At 43.7% G+C, this 23925-nt stretch overlaps 1 non-coding gene across 1 annotated transcript; it reads left to right on the top strand.

The window, feature by feature from the left end:
- The first annotated feature begins 23209 nt into the window (after positions 1-23209).
- TRNAC-ACA lies at positions 23210-23281 on the top strand. Its single transcript has one exon. It is a non-coding gene; the product is annotated as a tRNA-Cys (tRNA).
- The last annotated feature ends 644 nt before the right edge of the window (positions 23282-23925 follow it).

Raw genomic sequence — 23925 nt, 5'->3', positions numbered from 1 at the left:
GTCCTTCATTATCTCCTGGAGTTTGCTCAAACTCATACTCATTGTGTTGATGATACCATCAAACCTTCCCATCCTCTCTTGCCCCTTTCTCCTGCCTTCAATCTTGGCTAGCATCAGGTTCTTTTTAAATGAGTTAGCTCTTTGCATCAGGTGGCCAAAGTATTGTAGATTCAGTATCAGTGCTTCAAATGAATATTCAGGGTTGATTTCCTTTAGTATTGATTGGTTTAATCTCTTTGCAGTCCAAGGGACTCTCAAGAGTCTTCAACACCACAGTTCAAAAGCATCAATTCTTCAGCACTCAGCCTTCTTTATGGTCCAACTCTCACATCCATACATGACTACCGGAAAAACCATAGCTTTGGCTATATGGACTTTGTCTGCAAAGAGATATCTCTGCCTTTTAAAACACTGTTGAAACATGTAAATTATCACATGTGAAACAAATTGCCAGTCCAGGTTCGATACATGATACAGGGTGCTCGGTCTGGTGCACTGGGATGACCCAGAGGGATGGGATGGGGATGGAGGTGGGAGGGGGGTTCAGGATGGGGAACATATGTACACCCATGGTGGATTCATGTCAATGTATGGCAAAACTAATACAATATTGTAAAGTAAAAAATAAATAAAACTGAGATTTTAAAAAATAAATAAAAAATAAAACACTGTCTAGGTGTGTCATAGCTTTCCTTCCAAGAAGCAAACATCTTTTAATTTTGTGACTGCAGTAACCATCCACAGTGATTTTGGAACCCAAGAAAAGAAACTCTGCCACAGTCTCCACTTTTTTCCTATTTATTTGCCATGAAGTGATGCAACTGGATGCCACGATCCTAGTTTTTTGAATGTTGAATTTCAAGCCAGCTTTTTCACTCTCCCCTTTCACTCTCATTAAGAGGATCTTTAGTTCCTCTTTACTTTCTGCCATTAGAGTGGTATCATCTGCATATCAGAGCTTGTTGTTATTTCTCCTGGCAATCTTGGTTCTACCTTGTGATTCATCCAGTTCAGCATTTTGCATGATGGACTTTGCATAGAAGTTAAATAAGCAGACAACATACAGTCTTGAAGAACCCCTTTCCCAATTTTGAATCAGTTCCATGTCCGGTTCTAACTGTTGCTTCTTGAATTGCATACAGGTTTCCAGGAGGCAGGTAATATGGTCTGGTATTCCCATATCTTTAAGAATTTTCCACAGTTTGCTGTGATCCACACAGTCAAAGGCAGTAGCATAGTCAGTAAAGCAGAAGTAGATGTCTTTCTGGAATTCCTTTGCTTTTTCTATGATCCAATGAATGTTGGCAATTTGATCTCTGGCTCCTCTGCATTTTCTAAATCCAGCTTGTACATCTGGAAGTTCTCAGTTCATGTACCGCTGAAGCTTAGCTTGAAGGATTTTGAGCATTGTCTTCAGTTCAGTTCAGTTGCTCAGTCGTGTCCGACTCTTTGTGACCTCATGAATTGCAGTAAGCCAGGCCTCCCTGTCCATCACCAACTCTCAGAGTTCACCCAAACCCATGTCCATCTAATCAGTGATGCCATCCAACCATCTCATCTTCTATCGTCCCCTTCTCCTCCTGCCCTCAATCTCTCCCAGCATCGGGGTCTTTTCAAATGAGTCAGCTCTTTGCATCAGGTGGCCAAAGTATTGGAGCTTCAGCTTTAGCATCAGTCCTTCCAATGAACACCTAGAACTGATCTCCTTTAAGATGGACTGGTTGGATCTCCTTGCAGTCCAAGGGACTCTCAAGAGTCTTCTCCAACACCACAGTTCAAAAGCATCAATTCTTCGGTGCTCAGCTTTCTTCACAGTCCAACTCTCACATCCATACATGACCACTGGAAAAACCATAGCCTTGACTAGATGGACCTTTGTTGGCAAAGTAATGTCTCTGCTTTTGAATATGCTGTCTAGGTTGGTCATAACTTTCCTTCAAAGGAGTAAGCGTCTTTTAATTTCATGGCTGCAATCACCATCTGCAGTGATTTTGGAGCCCAGAAAAATAAAGTCAGCTCCTGTTTCCGCTGTTTCCCCATCTATTTGCCATGAGCATTGTCTTACTAGCATGCAAAATGAATGTTATTTTAATGGCAACCCACTCCAGTACTCTTGCCTGGAAAATCCCATGGACGGAGGAGCCTGGTAGCCTGCAGTCCATGGGGTCACTAAGAGTCGGACACGACTAAGCGATTTCACTTTCACTTTTCACTTTCATGCATTGGAGAAGGAAATGGCAACCCACTCCAGTATTCTTGCCTGGAGAATTCTAGGGACAGAGGAGCCTAGTGGGCTGCCATCTATGGGGTCGTACGTAGAGAGTCGGACACGACTGAAGTGACTTAGCAGCAGTATCAGCAGCATACATTCTTTGGCATTGTCCTTCTTGGGGATTGCAATGAAAATTGACCTTATCCAGTCCTGTGGCCATTGCTGAATATTCCAAATTTCCTGGCATACTGAGTACAGCACTTTAACAGCATCATCTTTTAGGATTTGAAATACCTCAGTGGAATTCCATGATCTCTACTAGCCCTGTCCGTAGTAATGCTTCCTAAGGCCCACTTGACTTCACACTCCAGGACGTCTGGCTCTAGGTGAGTGATCACACCATCATGGTTATCCAGGTCATTAAGACCTTTTTCGTATATTTCTTCTGTGTGTTGTTTCCACTTTTCTTCATCCCTTGTGCTTTGATCAGGTCCTTACCATTTCTGTCCTTTATTGTGTCCATCCTTGCATGAAATGTTCCTTGATATCTCCAATTTCCTTGAAGAGATCTCTAGTCTTTCCCATTCTATTGTTTTCCTCTATTTCTTTGAATTGTTTACATAAGAAGGCTTTCTTTTCTTTGCTATTCTCTAGAACTCTGCATTCAGTTGGGCATGTCTTTCCCTTTCTCCCTTGCCTTTGGTTTCTCTTCTCTTCTCATCTATTTGTAAGGCCTCCTCAGACTACCACTTTACCTTCTTGCATTTCTTTTTCTTTGGCACATTATACTGTTAATTTTTTTTTCTGAGAGAAAGCAAACATACTAGTGTTATAAATGTTGAATATCTACTTTTACATATTATTAGTTTTTATCAGTCTCAATTCATGTGCATGAGAAATTTTGAAAACAATTCTATAACAAATCCCATCAGAAGGCAAGTTTGAAAAAATTAACAGTCATTTTTCCGATTGTTGTTGCTATTACTGTTACTCTACATTTTGGCTGAAATTTAACATTCTAAACACAAACTTTGTCCTCTCCTACCACCACTCCAAGAAAACTTTCCTCCAAAATGTCATTCCTTACCTCCCCTTTGCCAAATGAAAAGAATGGTCTTTGTCTTCTCCCCATTAGCCTGGAGTCCTCTATAGCCTCTGGCACCATTAATGGCTTTTGAATTTCTTCTGTATTCCAGGCATTGTTCTCAATGCTTTCAAGCATGATTTTACGTAATCCTCACACCAACCCTAAAAGAGCAGATACTTTTAATTGCCCCATTTACACACATGGGGAAATGGAGGCACCCAAAGTGTAAGTTGCCAAGATAATCTTGCTAGTTATATTAGGGAATCTAAATTTGAACTCAGCCAGTCCTACTTGAAAATCCACGTGCTTGTCCACAGGAAAGTCATCATCTCCAAGCTGCTGTGCTTTTTGGAGTAACCTATTACATTACTTCTGTGCCCTTTGCTACTTTCTCATGCTTTCTCTCCTTTGCCCCAACTGATGAGTAAGCCCAGGATCTATTTCCCTCAGCCCAGAGGTTCTTCCTCCTGGACTTAGAGATCATCTCATGACAATGAGTGTCAGCCTCTATCTGGGACAGCCATCTGAAATACTTTGTTGTTGTTATTCAGTCGCTAAGTTGTGTCAGATTCTTTTGTGACCCCATGGACTGTAGCTCCTCAGTCCATGGGATTTTCCAGGCAAAAGTGGATTGCCATTTCTTTCTCCAGGGGATCTTCTTGACCCAGGGACCAAACCCATGTTGCTTGCATCTCCTGCATTGGCAGGCTGATCCTTTACCTCTGGGCTGCCAGCAAAGCCCTTAAAATACTTGTGCCAAGTACAATTAATAGTATTGTTTTATTATATGAAAATAGTGCTTCACATGAGAATATGCTTCACACATGTTATTTGATCCTCAGACTCTACATGTTCAAGGTCAAGTTAATTTCTCTTCAACGACTTCCAGCTTCCTTGTTCTTTCAGGGTGTTATCATTCTCCTGTGCTCAACATCTGAGTCATCTTTAATTCCTCCTTCCTCTTTAGTCTCCACATTTGCTCTATTACCTGGTCCTAAAGACTTTCACCAAGACTTTCAGCTTTTTTTTCCCTTCTTTTCACTTTCTTTGCCACTAAAGTACACTCCAAGAATATTATCCTCCTCACTCAAAAACCTTCAGTGGCTCCCTACTACATAACCAGATTAAGAGCAACCTTCTAAACCAAAACATTAAGGTTTCTTTATGTCTTCACCATCTTTCAGCATCCATTTAAATTAATTCACTATGTGTGTCCCACACTCATCCATAGTAGAAAACACTTATGCCTCATCTCTAATCAAGGGGAACACTGCAAGGTTTCAGATAGATTAAGTCACATGCATTTGTCTTAACAATTGTCACACTCATCTTAATGCGTGATTTTAAAGTAATTTGGCCTGAAAAGTTCCTACATCTTGCAGATATCAGCTAAGATTACCTCATCTTTAAAAAAAAACCATGTGACTGTTCTCCACAATTACATTTACAAAATAATCCCCACATTTTAATGCAGAAAACTGCCCCTCCCATTCCATATAGCAGTAGAACAGGAAAAGAGAGGGGTACAGAATACTTTTGGGCCGTTGAAATTGTGAAAATCCTTTTAAATATTCTCCCTCGTCCTAATAAAAGAGTATGGTTCCCAAATAAGAAATCAGTGTGAGTCAGCAGGACTGTAGTCATGACATCCGGTGCTATAAACAGGATTACCCTGAATGATGAAAGCAGCCTAAGGGTAGTGAGGCAGGTAGCAAATTTTTTCTTAGGTTTTGATTTGTATGAGAACTTACTCATATGAATCATATTTAAACCTAATTTTGGTAATATTATTTAAATTCTACATGTTTTAAAAAGTAAAAATTAGCTTATTCTCTATGGTTAAGTCTGATAGTTTGGCCCCGCAATCAAGGCACTTAAGTGCCCCCTGGTGGCAACCTATCATTATTGCAGGTTCATACTTGCTCCTGCTGAGTCGCTTAGTCCTGTCCGATTCTTTGCAACCCGACGTACTGTAGCCCTCCAGGCTCTGTCTTTTTCAGGCAGAAATACTGGAGTGGGTTCCCATTTCCTACTCCAGGGGATCTTCCCTGGGATCAAACCCACATCTCCTGCGTCTCCTGCCCTGGCAGGCGGATTCTTTACCATTGCACCACCTGTGAAGATATACTTCCTTGAAGACTCTCCAATTTCATCCTTTCCTGAGTTCTTGATAGACATATGATAGACACAGTGCTATTTCAGGGGCCATTAGTTCTAATCTATCCATCTTTTAAAAATCCCCAATTACCTAGCCAACGCCTGATATTCTTCAGGTAGTCCTTTATTACTTTGGGAATAAACAGAAGCTATGAGAGAGAGAGAAGCTATGAGAGAGAGAGAAGCTATGAGAGAGAGAGAAGCTATGTGCCATGTATGCCTTATTGTTAACAGGCTACTCTATGGTGTGAATAAGTTCACAACTCTCTGCTGAGAAGGGTTTTGACAGCAGACACAATACTCCAAGATCTTCAGAAGAGAAGGGAATATTCCTGGCAAAGGTGAGGGAAGGGCACAAAAGAGGGGCTACATGGGCCAAAGATCAATTTTGTCCATCTGGGGTGTCTTCTTTTTTAAAACCATTGTCAGCTTTGGGAAGGAAGTATCTTTGATGGAAGCAAAGATACTTTGGTGAAAAGTGAAAAGGGGCCTTAATATGAACAGAAGCACTTGGACAGATAGGGGACAGGGTTGGGGGGATGACCAACCTTCCTGAGTGTCTCTATTCTACCCTGTCAGCATCAGGAAACTAATGTGATCTGTCCTGAGAAATGCGTTTAACCTAGTTCTCAGCACACGTCACTAACACTTTCTGCTTAACTTGCCTCAGGCGCAGAAGAGCTACATGATCTGGTTACAGTTTAACATATGCCAATGGCTAAGTGATTTCTCTAATTTCTGTAGGGAAAAACAATGCCATGGTAAAAATCAGACCCTAGGAATCCAATCTAATGCTAACACTGGGGAGATATTTATTGTATTCAACAGCTGGTATGGCAATGTGTAAGATTTCTTTTCTGAGGAGGAGGATAGGGCCAGGAATGCCAAGCCTCACAATTTTATCGTTCCACATCCCTGATTCCAACACTGACTCAGCTACGCAGATATGAAAATCCCGAAAGATGCTTGTCCTTAACACTGGTTGATTCCAGGAGAGGAAAAGAAAATGTGGTCAATGACTGCATTTTTTTTTTTTTTTTGAGATCAAAATCAGTAGAAGCTCGGTATTTCCCAGTATCATAGCTGCTGAGAAACTCAGCACAATATTCATTTGTGAACCTTAATATAGAATCACGGAAGGATTGGTATACATCATTTAAATCCCAGACAACATTTCCCTTTATGGAAGAAACTTTGCCAAGTTTCTAAATTCTGCCTCCTCAGTGACTTTGGCAATGATCCTTAAGAGGCTGTTGACAAACAGGAAATAATACAGAATTATACCTCATGGTCTCCTGAACCATCACATCTATGTTAAATGGGTACTCATTTTGTCTTCCGGAGATGTAAATCTAGCTTTCATGGTCGGGCACTACTGTCTTTCCTTGAAGCTGCACTGTCCAACACGAGAGCCATTAGTCACAGGTCTCTAGTACTGAATTCTTAAAATGCAGCTAATCTGAACTGAGACGTACTATAAATGCAAACACACAACAGACTCAGAAGCTTTACCAAGAAATACAAGCTACCTCATTATTAGTGTTTTATACTGATTACATGTTAAAAGAATATTTTGGACATATTGGGTTAAGTAAGACATATTACTAAAACTATACTTTGTTTCTATCTTTTTAATTTGGCCACTCGATCATTTAAAATTGCACATGTGCCTTGCATTCTATTTCTACCAGTAAGGCTCAACTCTTGCTGCATTAGGATTACTCAGAGCTCTTATATACTCCCAGACTCCAGGTTCTCACACCTGAGCAGTTCAATCAGAATATCTGGGGTTGGGGCTCAGCATTGGGACTTTTTGTTTGGTTGGTTTTCGCTTTTTGAAAGCTCCCAAGGTGACACTAACATACAGATAACATGGAGAACTACTGCTCTACATTCTGGAATTCCATGATTCCAAGATTCTAATGACAACTCATGCAGGTTAAAAGTTCAGAGTTGTTTTTTCCTTATTCTGTATAATCAACTTTGTCTGTTCTAATCTATTTCTCCCTAAAGAAACAATGAAATGTTTTTTGAGTCAGGCAAGTTAGAACTCTGTTTGTTTTATTTTTTAATGAAGTTCACATGAATCCAACACATTGCCAGGGCTCAAAAAAAAATGCACTGAACTTGAAATTTTAAGGTTGATGAGTAACACGTAATCTTTCCTGGGGCTGCTTCTGACACTGGCCTTTTCTTCTTGGAAGCACCTGCTTTGTCCCTGCTAGTAACAAGAAATGCATTCACAGTGCTTCTAGGCTTGACTGTGCCTATGAATCATCTGGGTATCTGGTTCATACGCAGATAATGATTCAGTATAGCTAGGGGGTAGCTGGGAGGTAATTCCTGCATTTCTATCAAGTGTCCAGTCCAGGTGAACAACAGGGCTTAGGGAATTAGCTAAAACTCACCTGGGTGGGGCTCATGCACAGCTGCCCAGCCACACACACAAAGGTCGACAACATGCTTACTCTGCTTTCTATAATGTGCACAGAGCAGACTGTTCAATGACCTCTGCTCTGGTTTGTCCACTGAAGCATCGTTGCATGAGCACCCATTTCCTCTCTCTCTAAAGGTGAGCATCCTGAGAGTGGGACAGTATCTTTATCACATCTCTTAGACCTATTCCACTGAACCATCTTTCTTCCCATCCTCAGGGCTGAAGATGGAGCCTATGGGTTGGAGAAGGGGCTCTGAGTGGGACTAATCCCATGTTTCTCCAGACTCCCTTGCATCTGCTGACAGGACTCAAAACTCAGTCCAGGGTGTCCCCTAGGACTAACTGCACCTTGCTTTTTAGACTTGTCTGTATCACTGGCCCCAAGAAGTCCAGGCTCCCAGGTCCCCACTTCTCTTATTCTTGACTTCCCACCAGGCTCTTCACCTCCCTCATGTGATATCCACCTTCCAATCACAAGGTCCTCAAACCACAAGACCCCTCCAGGGTGCATTGTGCCCTCTGGATTCACAGTCCTCCTTCAGCAATTCTCTTATATCCTCAGCCTCTTCTCTGAATGTTTCTTCCACCTGGGGCCCTTCCCAAGAGCACTGCTCCCCTGCCACCCTCCCAGATGGCAGCAATGTTTCCCCCTCTTCTTCTGGGCCTAGAGATGGAGTGCATGTCCTCCTTGACTGCACAACTGCCTCCATACCATTCTCCCTTGCTAAAACCCTGAGCTTTTATCTCAAGCAGTCACCCATCACTTGCTACCACTGCCTGACTGCACCTGCTCATTTTGGATTCCTTTAGCTTCTGGCTCATGATCACTCTCTCCTGCACTGTTTCTCCCCCTTTTCTTGGTGATTTCATGCACAGATAAGTGTGGACATAAATGGAACATCCAGCATGTTCTCTTAGGCACTTGAAGCCTCTCCTCCAATAAACTGTGTTTGACATCTCCCTCAACCACTCACCCCCATGAACAAACCCTCCTGGATCAATATAATTTCAGCATTTCTGATTTAGCCAGGGTAGGATCAATGCTTTATAAATATCACTGCTGCTGCTGCTAAGTCGCTTCAGTCGTGTCCAACTCTGTGCGACCCCATAGACGGCAGCCCACCAGGCTTCCCCGTCCCTGGGATTCTCCAGGCAAGAACACTGCAGTGGGATGCCATTTCCTTCTCCAATGCATGAAAGTGAAAAGTGAGAGTGAAGTCGCTCAGTCGTGTCCAACTCCTAGTGACCCCATGGACTGCAGCGCACCAGGCTCCTCCGTCCATTGGATTTTCCAGGCAAGAGTACTGGAGTGGGGTGCCATTGCCTTCTCCCATAAATATCACAAAATCTAACAAAATAGGCATGGTCTGAGCTTCTTTCTAACTCAAGGCATATCACATATTGAGGTTGGGTGGAGAGCCTTCCATGTGGTGATTCAGGGACCCTCTGACTTGAGGTGCAGTCCTTTCCCAGGTCTGAGGTTCTTTTGCTGTATTCTCTGCAGACAGCTGATAGACAGAAAAGAGGGAGGATATAGGATTACAGAAGATAATTTCTTATGGGTCAGGCCTAGAAACAGGGAACCCTTCCACTCACATTTCATTTTCCATAACCAGTGATTGGCCATATTAACTCTAAAGAGAAATAAAGTGTAGTCCAGCCATGTTTGGTGGTGAACAATGACCACACCATCCACGTTCTCATTTTCATCCATCCCAGTGTTGGACCCCTTACCTCTTAGTTTTCCAGTTCACCTTGTGCCTCAACTACAAGCCTTCAGTCACTGGGAGCACTGATCCATTGATCCTACTATCTTTTGCTGTCCCTCACCCTCTTCTCCTTTTTGCCCATTGAAATCGCCTGGCCAGTCATCATGACTCCTTGCCCCTCTAGCTTCGTCTTTGGCAAAACTGCAACCCTGGTTAAAGACAGCAAACTGCCTACAGCTGGACAACTAAACATGCTGGGGGAGAACTCACAACCACACTCACGGATCCCATTTCAACTTCCTGGTGATGAACATCAGCGAGCTCCTTCCCCTGCAAGGCAACTGTGTGTGTTTCGTACTCTCTGAGATAACCAAGTAATACCTTATCCACTCTCCTCATGCCTTTGATATCTTCTCCACCATCTTGATGTCTTCTCCGCCACTTTCAGGTGATGGTTTTGCTTCCTGTTTCACTGAGAAAGTTTAAGCCAGCAGAAAAGAAATCCACTGACTCAGTCCACTACCTACCCTCTGACAACAATATGTGTCCTGCCTACTACCACCCCAAGACCATTGCCACCCCTCACCCTGCCCCCTATATTCTAGATCAGCGGTCCCCAGCCTTTTTGGCACCAGGGACCAGTTTCACGGAAGACAATTTTTCCACAGATGGGGTTCAGGGGATTGGAGAGATGAGGTTTGGTGATGATTCAAGCACACTGCATTGTGTACTTTTTATTATTAGTGTACTTTTTATTATTACATCAGCTCCATCTCAGATCATCAGGCATTAGATCCTGGAGGCTGGGGACTCCTGCCCTAGATCCATCCCTTCCCACCTATTCAAGAACATGGCTCCACCACTCCTCTCTCTCCAGTACCAAGAATTCCTCCTCTTATTCAATTATTCTCATCATCACATAAAAATGCTACAATCACTCCCATTTAAAAAACAAAAACAAACAAAAAACCCTCTTTTGTTCACCAACCCCTACTAGCTGCTTCTCTTCCCTCTACTCCGTTTCCAATTCCTCCCCTCCCCTCCTCTTTTAAGGGCTTCCCTTGTGGCTCAGCTGGTAATGAATCTGCCTGCAACGTGGGAGACCTGGGTTTGATCCCTGGGTTGGGAAGATCCCCCAGAGAAGGGAAAGGCTACCCACTCTAGCATTCTGTATAGTCCATGGGGTCGCAAAGAGTTGGACAATGCAGCGACTTTCACTTTCACTCCTCTCTTAAACTCATCCATACTGGCTCTTACCCCCTACACCACACACTTGTCAGAGTAACAGATAGCCTCCCCTTGACTTAACTTACCAGTCACTTCTCAACCTGTTATCGAAATGCAAGTGCCTGATGCTCAGCAAGGCCAAAAGATACCAAAACGTCAGAGTTTGTAACAGAAAAAGTTTAATCTCAGGGCCATGCAGAGGGGTGAGTGGCTCATCCCTTAAAAACCCCAAACTCCTACAAAACTTTCAGAAAAGCCCTCATAGGAAAGGTGAGGGATGGGCGTGGTTAGTTGTGGCAAACTTCTTGGTGTCAGATCCTTTGTTCTTGAGGTCAGGTCACGATCAGGTATTCATGTTCCTGTAAACCTCTACCAAATGAACGTTATCCTCTGTTCTGACAATAAAGGGAAAGGTCCTCAGGCACAACTTTCACCTTCCAGGGTCCTGGACATGGCTAAGAGGAGGCATATCTCAGTTGGCGGCTTCCTCGGGGTCAGATGCCACAGACTGCACTTTATACAGATGGCCGCTGCTATTAGGTCACAGAGGCAGGGATGGAGGAGAGGTTTACGGCTGCCTCAAAGCCTGGGCCTGGCCAGTGGGTGGCCTTGGTGAGGGCTCTGGAGTCCTGCAGGACACAGCCCCCAGACTCTTCCCTGGACATGCCACACCCACCCCCAGCTCACCTGTTGGCCCAAGGAGGGCCCCAGTGAGAAGGTCAGGATCTGCTTATTACCTCACTCTCTACCTGAGGACCACCACTCCACCAACCACTGACTAAATCCCCTCACTAACAGTGGCTTTTTGACAGTTGTTGCTTGTGGTCGGGGCCCACTGCAGCACCAACCAATGGCTGAGCAGGACCACTAATGGTTGCTCATTGACAGTTGGTTGCTTGTGGGTGGGGCCCACTGCAGTGTTAACCAATGGCTGAGTGGGACCTTTTGGCTAGTAACAGGGTGTGGCGTAATGGCGCACAGCAGGGCAGGCTGCTAATGCACAGTAGGGCAGTCTGTTATAAGCCCTCTGTGACTGCAGCCATGAAATTAAAAGACGCTTACTCCTTGGAAGGAAAGTTATGACCAACCTAGATAGCATATTCAAAAGCAGAGACATTACTTTGCCAACAAAGGTCCATCTAGTCAAGGCTATGGTTTTTCCTGTGGTCATGAATGTATGTGAGAGTTGGACTGTGAAGAAGGCTGAGCACCAAAGAATTGATGCTTTTGAACTGCGGTGTTGGAGAAGACTCTTGAGAGTCCCTTGGACTGCAAAGAGATCCAACCAGTCCATTTTGAAGGAGATCAGCCCTGGGATTTCTTTGGAAGGAATGATGCTAAAGCTGAAACTCCAGTACTTTGGCCACCTCATGCGAAGAGTTGACTCATTGGAAAAGTCTACTGATGCTTGGAGGCGATTGGGGGCAGGAGGAGAAGGGGACAACAGAGGATGAGATGGCTGGATGGCATCACTGACTCGATGGACCTGAGTCTGAGTGAACTTCGGGAGTTGGTGATGGACAGGGAGGCCTGGCGTGCGGCGATTCATGGGGTTGCAAAGAGTCGGACACGACTGAGCAGCTGAACTGAACTGAACCTGACCTTCTCGGAGAAGGCAATGGCACCCCACTCCAGTACTCTTGCCTGGAAAATCCCATAGATGGAGAAGCCTGGTAGGCTGCAGTCCATGGGGTCTCTAAGAGTCGGACACGACTGAGTGACTTTACTTTCACTTTTCACTTTCATGCTTGGAGAAGGAAATGGCAACCCACTCCAGTGTTCTTGCCTGGAGAATCCCAGGGACAGGGGAGCCTGGTGGGCTGCCGTCTATGGGGTCACACAGAGTCGGACATGACTGAAGTGACTTAGCAGCAGTAGCAGCAGCAACCTGACCTTCTAGCAATGTTTGGTGTGGTTTCTCTCACCCTCTTCCCTCTCTGCTCGCTTCCCTGGGCTTCCGGGGCACCACACTCTCCTGATTTCCCTTTCACTTTGCTGGAGGTTCCTCATCAGCCTCCTTTGCTGGTTCCTCCAGACATCTTGGGGAGCCTGGGGCTCAGGCCTTGCACTTCTCCTGCTCTCCATCTGCACAGCCGATGAGCTCACACAGTCCTCTGCCTTCAGCCCCATCTCTTCCTTGACGGATCTCACATGTGCCCTTCATCCCAGATGCTTCTCCTAATTCCAGGCCCTTAGGTCAATCCATGTCCTATCCATCGACACACAATCCAGTATCCTCCACTTGAGGGTCAGAAGCCAATGACCAAAAGCCGACTTAAGTATTTTTTCCCCAGATGTCTTCACCCATGGTCCCCCGCTTAAAAGCAACTCTGTCCTTTTGCTTAGGCAAAACCGAAAAAACAAAACAAAACAAAACATGTAGTGTCAGCAATTCCACTCTTTCTCTTATACCTGCTTCAACCTGTCAGGAAATTTTGCTGAATTTTTCCCCAAAATATATCCGCTTCTCACCATTTCCACTGCCACTGTCTTAGTCCAACCCTCTGAGAGCCTACCCTAATTCCTGCAGGAACCTCCTCACTGTCTCCTCTTTTGTAGCCCTGCCCTCCTACAATCTATTCTCAATGCTGCTACAGAGTGATCCTGTTATAGTACAAGTCCAAGCCTCCTCCCTCCCCTGGTTCCTAACCCCTCAGTGTTGTTTTATCTCACTTAATGTAAATGCCAAAGTCCTGAAATATCCTTCAAGATCTGACATTGCTGCTGCTAAGTCACTTTAGTCATGTCTGACTCTGTGCAACCCCACAGACGGCATCCCACCAGGCTCCCCTGTCCCTGGGATTCTCCAGGCAAGAACACTGGAGTGGGTTGCCATTTCCTTCTCCAAAGATCTGACATTATCTGGCCATTTTCTCTTCGAACTCATCCCCCATTACCCAACTTCTCTCACTTCACAGAGACGATCCTGTTTTCTTCGCTGTTCCTCAGACATACTCTGGTAGCCTCAAGGCCTTGGCACTAACTGGTCCTTCTGCTTGGAGTATTTTTACTCCAGGTACCCCCATAGTAAAACTTCTGCACCTTCTTCAAGTACTCACTCAATGAATCTTCTTAAACAAGGGTCCCTGACCTCTGGGATTTAATGCCTGATGATCTGAGGTGGAACTGGTGTAATAATAATAGAAATAAAGTTCATAATAAATGTTACGTGCTTGAATAATCTCCAAATCATCACCCAGCCCCCTAACCCCTGGTCCTTGGAAAAATCGTCTTCCCTGAAATCAGTCCGTGGTGCCAAAAAGGCTGGGGACTGCTGTTAGCTATCTTTTATAAAATACTCTTTAACATTATATCACATCCTAACATTTTATAATTTCCTTACTATGTTTAGTTTTTTATTGCCTCTCTCTCTCTATTAGAATCCAAGAGGGTAGGGATTTTTTATCTGCTTTTTTTTTTTATCTTTTTTCACTCATACATCCCAACACTGTAGAGCTACGCTCAATAAATATTTGTTGAATGAAATATCTCCATGGTCCTTAGCCCATGGCATGTACCTCGTAGGCACTCGGTAAATTTTCATTGCACAGGTAAATTAAACCACTCTACAACCTTTATCTTAAAATGGGTCTGCTTTATTTGGCAATGTCTAAAGCTCTCTAGCAGAATATCATTCTTCTTAAATATACAAAACCTGGAAAAGCATGTGTAAGAGTTATTTCCTGCAGACAAAGTACTGGCAGTACCATCTTTCATACCTTCACTTTCACTGTTCCAGACATTTAAAGCTGACTAATTAGCGGCAGGACCTTAGTCTTGTACCTTTCAACCAGCATTTGCCAGAATCAATGTCCAACAGGAATGCTGTCAGCCTTTACTTGTTTTTCACTCCCCTGCTTCCCCACACATCCCATGACTGAGTCCACTTATGCCTACACCTAATACCAAAGGGGAAAAAAAAGGAGAAAAGGATGAGAAAGAGTTGGAGGTGATGGCAGTGGAGAAGGTGGATGAAGAAACTTCCATTTCTTGTTGCCTTACTATGCCAATCCAATGTTATTCAAGTCAGCCTGACTTTTGCAGCCATCTGTACACTTTCTAAACCACAGATGCTTGGAACATACTCCAGAATTACCAAGTCAGAATTGCCAACAGCCAGTCCCAGGTGTGTGTGCCTTGTCAAAACTCCCCCCATAGCCAGGTGTGAGCAAAACTGGATAAGGCATTTCACATTATTTCATCCTCAAAACAGCCACAGAAGGTAGGTATTTTAATCTTCAATTTATAGACAATGAAGCCAAGTCTCAGAGAAGTTAAGACCTTGCTCCAAAGTCAAGCCTTTCTAAGCTCTACTCTGTCTGCAAGTACAGGCCACCCCATGTTCTATAGCACCCTGTCAAGGGCAGGCTGTGCTGACATCTCTGATGGAACCAAGTCATCAGTCCTCTCAGGAACCTCATAAATGCCTGTCAGAGTCAGTGTCTTAAGGACTGCCCACTGGGCACCCATTAGGCCCAAACTTCCTACTCACCATCCACAGGTCCTAGTCCTTGGCTTTGGCCACAGCCCTAGTTCCTAAGCCCTGTCTTCTAGTCCATCTCTGATAAAGCCATGGGGTGTTCCCCCTCACTATATTAAAACTACATGTTTCCTTAAGGTTGTGAGCACCTCTGCTTTGGATTCCCCATTTCCTTGCTCTACCTCCTCAATGAGATTCTGATCCTTCACCTTGTAGAAACACCCACCCAACTCCAAGTCTGAGGCTATATCTATTATCCACTTGTTTATCCATTCATTCACAAAGTATTTACCAAGCACCCACTAAGAACCAGAAACTAGTAAGCTCAACCATCCTAGTACCTTCCTGAAAGTTATGGCAGAGACAATGTGAAAGTCAACTCACATTCCCACGTCCATTCTTTTTTTTTTAAGATTTTTTTTATGTGGGTGGACCATTTTGAAACTTTTAAAAAATTATTATTTTTTTATTTTTGTCTGTGCTGGGTCTTCGTTGATGTGTGGGCTTTTTCTCTAGTTGCCACACACAAGGGTTGCTCTCTAGTTGTGGTACACAGGCTTCCCATTGCAGTGGCTTCTCATGTTTTGGAGCACAGGCTTTAGGGCAAAGACGCTTCAGTGGTTGTGGCACATGAACTCAGCAGTTGTGGCTCCTGGGCTATATAACACAGGCTCAGTAGTTGTGGTGCATGGGCCTAGTTTCTCCATGGCATGTGAGATCTTCTCAGATCAGAGATCCAACCTGTGTCTCCTGCATTGGCAGGTGGATTCTTTACCACTGAACCACCAGGGAAGCACCCCATCCACAAACTTCCATTATTATATCTGGATCTTGTTATGTACTGTAATGGCCATTTCCTTCTCCATGTATTCAACAACAGAACGCATGGTAAGTGCTTTGAAGGAAAACAGAAAGATTGGACAAGCAGGAGACAGAGACATTTACCCATAAGAGGCTGGTCCAGAAAGGCTTTGCTGTAATGAACTCAGCTACACTGTTCCCATAGATGGGAAGGTGCCAGGTATGGGAACAATAACAGAAAGAACATAAAGGGAGAGGGGACAGAATGAATGGATCTTCTGGGCAGGAAGGCACTCCGAGGGGCAGCAGCAAGACAGTTGGCAGATGTAGGGCTGGAGTCAACAAGTGGCTTTCTGAAGAAAGAACAAGTGCAATATACACATTTTGCCAAGAGAAACATTTAGACTAATTGACTCACACAGAGCCATGAACACTGAAATGGGGAAGCAGGGCATGTGACACTGAGCTAAGGACCCTGGAGATATGATTTCATACAGCAAATATTTATTGAGCATGGCTCTAGGGGGGCTTCCCAGATGGCTCAGTGGGTAAAGAATCTCTGCAATGCTGGAGAAACAAGAGACATGGGTTCGATCCCTGGGTTGGGAAGATTCCCCGGAGGAGGAAATGGCAACCCACTCCAGTATTCTTGCCTGGAGAATCGCATGGACAGAGGAGCCTGGTGGGTTCCAGTCCATGCAGTTGCAAAGAGTCGGCCACAGATGAGCAACTAAGCACATGCATGAATACACACACACACGCACACACACACACAATAGCTCTGGGGTATTGGGATGCATCAGTGGAAAAGATAAAAAAAGCAGATAAAAATTCCTACCCTCTTGGAGCTAACATTCTGGGGATGAGAGACAATAAAAAAGTAAACATAGTAAGTAAATTAGAAAATGTTAGAGCGTGATAAAATGAAAAAGAAATAAAGCATGGACCACTTCAGACTCTTTGTGGGGAAAAGAAAAACAACTTGAACAGCTCTTTCTAAATCATGTTCTACAAGTTCTCTCACCCATCCTTTCAAGTCTATTACATGCCTATGGGGTGTCATATACCATCCTAGACACTGAAGAGCCAGGGGCAAATAAGAAAAGTCTCTTTCCCTTCTCTCTAACCATTAAATAGATTCTGACTCTACGCAGGTGGGTTCTCTCCTTCCCTGACTTTCCAGGTTCCTCCTTGGGAGTCTTTAAATACAGAATGGGGGGCAAGGGGGTGGAAGGACAAAGAGGCACAAACTAGGGCTAGGGGACAACATCCCCACCCCCACATCACCAGGTTTTTTAAGAGTGCTGCAGTGTGTGAGGAAAACTAAGGAAAACAAGGAGAGTTTTAAGAAACAGGAAGAAACAGCATAGCTAACAGGTAGTGGTGGAGAAGGCAGTGGCACCCCACTCCAGTACTCTTGCCTGGAAAATCCCATAGATGGAGGAGCCTAGTAGGCTGCAGTCCATGGGGTCGTTAAGAGTCAGACATGACTGAGCGACTTCACTTTCACTTTTCACTTTCATGCATTGGAGAAGGAAATGGCAACCCACTCCAGTGTTCTTGCCTGGAGAATCCCAGGGACGGGGGAGCCTGGTGGGCTGCTGTCTATGGGGTCGCACAGAGTTGGACACAACTAAAGTGACTTAGCAGCAGCAGCAACAGGTACTGAGCTCTTAATATGTGCCTGGCAATATTCTAAACATTCACATGTACCATTGCATTTAAATTTCATGATTTATAAACTATAATGCACTCATTTTACAGATGAGAAAATCTAGACTCAAAGAGGCTGAGTAACTTGCCCAGGGTTACCCAGCTGCTAAGAAGCCAAGCTAGGATGTGGACCCTGTCAGGATGGCCCCCACACCCACACTCTTTACCATTAAACTGTTTCTTGACACACACTGCTCTTGACTGTCAAAGTTCTTCATGGCATTCATGAAATGTAAATTATTTTAAAATTGCTGTTCTTATTTTCTTCTTCTCTTTCAAATTTTCTATTATAAAACTGATTCAGAAGACTAAGCAAAGTGGGTGGATAGTTTAATGAACTGGAACGAGGTAAACATCTTAGCAACCACCATCCAGGCCAAGAAAGAGCCACCACTGGCTTTTTACCAGCCACCACCTAAGTCCCTCCATGTGTTCCATCCTGGTCAATGTATCTTCCTCCTCAGGGGTAACTGCTACTCTGACTTTTAAAAGAATCATACCAGATTTGTGTTTCATTGTAGTTTTATCACCTAAGTACCGGGTACAACAGTACACTTTACCCATTGTAAATTTGACATGCCTTTTAAGTCTATTACATTCTACAGGCTCTCTTTCCTTTTTCTTACAACTTCTTTGGGAATCTGCCCTGTAGAACTCCCACCATTGGGGCTCTGCGGACTGTACACTCATAGGGCAGTTCACCATGCTCCTCTGTCCTCTCTAGTTCCTGCAAATGGACAGCTGGGTCCAGACACTTGGTCAGTCCTAGGTCTGATCTCTTGGCAGGACTGTAGGTGCTGATTTGTTCTTTCACCAAGAGCATGTGGTATGTGTGTTTCTCTCTTTTTGTGATGATAGCAGCTGTTGGTGCTTAATGCCAAGACCTAATTATCCAAAGGGGGTTGCAAAGGATGATATTCTAGTTCTATCATTTCTTTTCTACTTATTAATCCACTCATTGGAACACTTTTATAAATATAAATTTTCTGGATCTTCCCTGGTGGTCCAGTGGCTAAGTCTCTGTACTCCCAATGCAGTGGACCCAGGTTTGAAAACCTGGTCAGGGAACTAGATCCCACATGCTACAAGTGAGAGTTTCCATGCTGCAACTGAGACGTAGCCCAACCAAATAAATATATATATATATATATATACACATTTTCCCTCCCTTACTATTTGGGTACCCCATGATACCATTCATATAGGAAAAACAGAATAAATAACTCTTTCTCTTCATCGACCAATGTTCACAAAAACTAGTTCCACATCATCCTCTGAAAGAGGTCAATTTTTAAAAATATCATTATGAGGTCACAGCTTTCAACTTATTTGATGGACTTCAAGTAATTATAATTATTCTTTTTAAAGCTCATATTTTTGCCCTTTGGCTAATAGAAACCTTTTCAAGTTGGCTCTGGGGTGTTTCTGACATGGCCCTGGTGGTACATGACAGCTGCATGGCTATCTAGTATGACTAGATATTCCAGATGCATCTCCTATATTTTCTATCCCAAGCCTGGAAACAGACATTTGTCTAGATTCCTTTAGTGGAAATGATATTTCAAGACTACAAATCTGGGCACTAAGGATGTCACAGAATCCAAGTCTGTGTGCCCAACATACGTGCCTTTATACAGTGAAGCAAACTGAAATGTCAGAGTTTGGAGCAGAAAAGGGTTTATCAAAGGGTCAAGCAAGGAAAACGGGTGGCTCATGCTCAAAAGCCTGAACTCTCTGATGGTTTTCAGGGAAGAGTTTTTATAGCCTAAATTTTGAGGGAGGGCTGCAGGACCTGTGACCTTCCTCTGATTGGTTGATAGGGCAGCGTTCCAGGAATCTTACTGCAGAAGAACTCAGAGATGTATTGTTACATATATCCTCTGAGGAAGAGCCAGGACCCTGCTTCACTTGCACTTCTGTTTCTTGACTCCTCCACTGTTATTTCTGCATTCCCTCTCTCTCCTAATTAGTAACTGTTGAACCTGCCCTTCAGAACTCAGGGAAGGTATAGGAGGCTGAAGCCTTTTTCCTAAAAACATGATATGGTGGACACAGAAAGACTTTTGTACCTTGAGGGCCCCATAGGGTCCTCCTTGGTTTCAAGGATAATCATAGCCACTGGGTTGGTCATTGTTTCTAAGGCTTTTCCATGAGCAGGGCTAGGAACTATGCACGCACATTTTTTTGTACGTATGTTATAGTCAATAAAAAGAGGTTTTTATTAAAATGAACATTTTGTCCATCATTTTGCTTCCTAGGTCCTTAGCATAGCCCACTGAGGAGCTATTGGCACAAAGTTCATTTAGTGTCTTGAAGTCTTAGTGGAGAAAGAAAGTAATTCTTCAGTTTGGGTTTATGGATCCAATTCCCATTTCAATGTCGTTCATTTTCTCTGTCATATATTAGTTCAAAAACATCTCTTCTTGTCCATACCATTTTGCAGTCTATTTATATTTTCCAAATGCCAAAATTTCAGTGAATAATCCTCTTGGGGGACTGTTTGAGATGCAAGCTGTTGCAGAAAAGAAGAGGAAAGAATGGCCTGTAGGCCAGCCCACCTGTACTTTCCTTTCACTCTGTGACTTTGCTAGCTGCAAGTCCAGACTAAGAATGAGCTACACAGGTTGCTAACACAAGAGAAACACACCTTCTTACAAGGATATTAGCCAGCATAAGGCCCTGAATCCTAATGTTTAGCTTAAATGCTAGGCTATTAACAGGAGAATTACAAGAAGCTTTGGAGGGACACTAGATTAAGGAAGGATTTAGTCTATACTGAAAGGCATAAAAATAGGATGGCAAGTGCAAGAGTCAAGAGCAGATACTCAGTGTCTCTCACCTTTCCCCATGGAAATAGAGGAAAACATTGGCTCTAATATCTGTGTGGTCTTGAAGACAGGTCCAATATATCAAGTATGACATGGCATGATACATATGAAAGGACTCTGCATGTTGCAATACACTGTGCAAATGAGCTAATGATACTATTATTAAATATTATTTAATTAAATTCAGAAATTCTTCTCTTAAAATTATCTTGACCAAGTCTATGTGCCCCAACATGCCGTTTTCAAATGAAAGGCAAAGGAACGTGAAAGCATCAGGCTGGCTGCCTCTGAGTGCCTGCAGGGAGGCCAATAATATGACTCTGGGATCATCATTATCTTCATAAAAAGAAAGTCTAGGGGTTGAAAAGGGGCCAGCCTCCTGGCTTCCCACTGACAAAAAGCACAAAGACAAAACTCTTCTTACGCCCACAGGTCCTCACATGCCTTTCCTTGTTTACCAGAACTCAGGCCACAGGCATTTTGATAGAGGTGCCATGTCTCAGGAAAGTTCTAGAAAGTGTGCAACCCTGAGGCAGGGTGTTGGGGCCTGGGCAGAATGAAGGGAAGGCAAGAACATGTGTGATGTTTCAGGGAGACTGAAAATGAATGAGCATTTTTGAGAGAGAGAGGGAAGGAATGTAGATGTTCTGTGGGCCCCTAATTATGCAGGTTCATGTGTGGGAATCCCAGCAACTCTGGAGGCAAAAGAGAGTTAAATACCTCATCGAAGAGATGATACTTCTCTAGAGGGGACAGAATGATGGAGCACCAGCAAAATAAGTGGGGAATGCTATAATTATAGATTAAGTTGGAAGAATATCTTTAAAGAAGCTTCAAAAATCATTTTCTCTAGATCTGTATCTCTCTTATCTGTGGATGGTACAGCCTCTTTCCCACGAGCAGAGATCTAGTCTTTATTTTAACAGCTGCTACCCTTTGCGCTCATACAAGGAGTTTTCATTGAATTTGTTCTAATGCTATTAAGAAAGAACAAAGGTGCCACCCAAGCAAAGAAAATATAATTATTCCATTATACAGTTTACTTTGCCTTCCTCTGCTGTGAGAGGAATAACAAATGAAATGGTTAAACTAAAACTTCTGACTCATGAAACAGATCTCCTTCCTTTCCTAAATGGAATGTTATGATTGGAGACAAACAGATAAATAAATGCCTAAAGTTTTAAGTATGCATTTCAGAGATAGCTTACAGCCTCTTCTCTCTCTCTGTCTCTCTCTTTCTCACATCAGTTCAATTCAATGCTCCAGGAACATCCAAATTCCTTCTTTAGAAAAGGACATAGATGTGTCATCAGAAACATCACTAATGGTATGAAGAGTGTCCCTGTCCTGGCTGCAGTACAATCAGAGCCTTTAATCCCCAGAGAATGGGAGTCTTCACATCAACTCAGAAGAGCCAGTGCTCTTTGAGGAAGCATAAGCGTAAATGCGGCTTCCCAGGTGGCACAGTAGTAAAGAATGTGCCTGCCAATGCAGAAGACATAAGACATACGAGTTTGATCTCTGGGTCCGGAAGATCCCCTGGAGGAAGGCACGGCAACGCACTCCAGTATTCTTGTCTGGAGAATCCCATGGACAGAGGAGCCTGGCGGGCTACAGTGCGTGGGTCATAGACTGACTAGTCAGGCCCGACTGAAGCAACTTGGCACGAGCATAAATGCCTCCAGGTCTCATTACCCTGTCTTCTCAGCCTGGTTTAGAACTCAAATCCAGCCTCTGCTCACCTTTTTACTGTCCCTGCTACCTCCACTTCTGGCTCCTTGCTCTCCCTTCCGGTTCCAACTTTGCCATTAATTCCTTGGTGCCCACGTCAGCCATCATCAGGAGCCACTGCCTCTCTTTCTGACTCTTGACTCTTTCTGACCTTTCTCAAGTGTCAAACTCCATTAGCTCTTTGCTGACTATTTTTGCCTCCTGACAGTGAGAGCTCTGCCTGCCCAGAGCAAGCAGGACTCTTACATTGCAACTCTAACAGGAATTAATGTGCTGCGTGGTAGCAGCTATTCTGTTTGGAGGGTCCTGTGTTTTAAGCTACCTCACCGCTATCATACCAAGGGCTCCTGGAGTATAAGAGGATTTAAGGACACAGAGAAGCATGCCAAAGCTCAAAAGAAGGAATATGTTAAAGGGCAATGGAAGTCTGCTCCAGGGAGAGAAGCATGGAAAGGGCTCATTTAACCTCAGGAAGATTTCTTCAGTGTATTACAGCAAGAGAAGTTTATCCTCTCAAAGTTAAAAAAGCATCTAACCAGAATCACTGAGAATAATTGTAATAAGTTCAGGGAAGCAACATTTAAATAAAATGGGCAGCCTCAAACGTTGATTATAGAACAAGGTATGTGAAATTAGAGTCTAAATAATCCTATATACACATCAGAAAGAGGAAGCAGTGTAAGAAAGAACGAAAACATATTATTTTTGTTTTCTTTGGGTTTTTTAATTGACGTATAATTGATTTACAACATGTTAGTTTCTGGTGTACAGCAAAGTAATTCAGCTTTTTTTTTCCGATTATTTTCCATTATAGGTTATTAGAGGCTTCCCTGGTGGCTCAGATGGTAAAGCATCTGTCTACAATGCAGAAGACCCAGGTTCGAGCCCTGGGTTGGGAAGATCCCCTGGAGAAGGAAATGGCAATCCACTCCAGTACTATTGCCTGGAAGATCCCATGGACAGAGGAACCTGGTAGGCTACAGTCTATGGGGTCGCAAAGAGTCGGACACGACTGAGCAACTTCACTTTCTTTCTATAGGTTATTAGAATATATTGAATATAATTCCCTGTGCTATATAGCAAGTCCTTGTTACTTCTCTATTTTATGTATTGTTGTTGTTATTCAGTTGACCAGTCATGTCCAACTCTTTGTGACCCCATGGACTGTAGCACGCCAGGCCTCCCTGTCCCTCACTACATCCCCGAGTTCGTCCAAGTTCATGTTCATTGCATCGGTGATGCCATCCAGTCATCCATCCTCTGGCACCACCCTCACCTACATTGTGAGAGCTGGAACGTAAAGAAGGCAGAGTACCAAAGAATTTTATGTATGTGTCTAGTTGTTCAGTCTTGTCCAATTCTTTGTGACCCCGTGGACTGTAGTCCACCTGTCCATGGGGATTCTCCAGGCAAGAATACTGGAGTGGGTTGCCATGCCCTCCTCCAGGGGATCTTCCCAACCCAGGGATCGAACCCAGGTCACCCGCATTGCAGGCAGATTATTTACCAACTGAGCCACCAGGGAAGCCCAGGGAAGATTTGT

The sequence above is a fragment of the Bison bison genome, unplaced genomic scaffold (assembly GCF_000754665.1).
Source record: "Bison bison bison isolate TAMUID 2011002044 unplaced genomic scaffold, Bison_UMD1.0 scf7180017864174, whole genome shotgun sequence".
NCBI lineage: Eukaryota > Metazoa > Chordata > Mammalia > Artiodactyla > Bovidae > Bison > Bison bison.
This window is presented reverse-complemented; position numbering and strand designations above follow the sequence as displayed.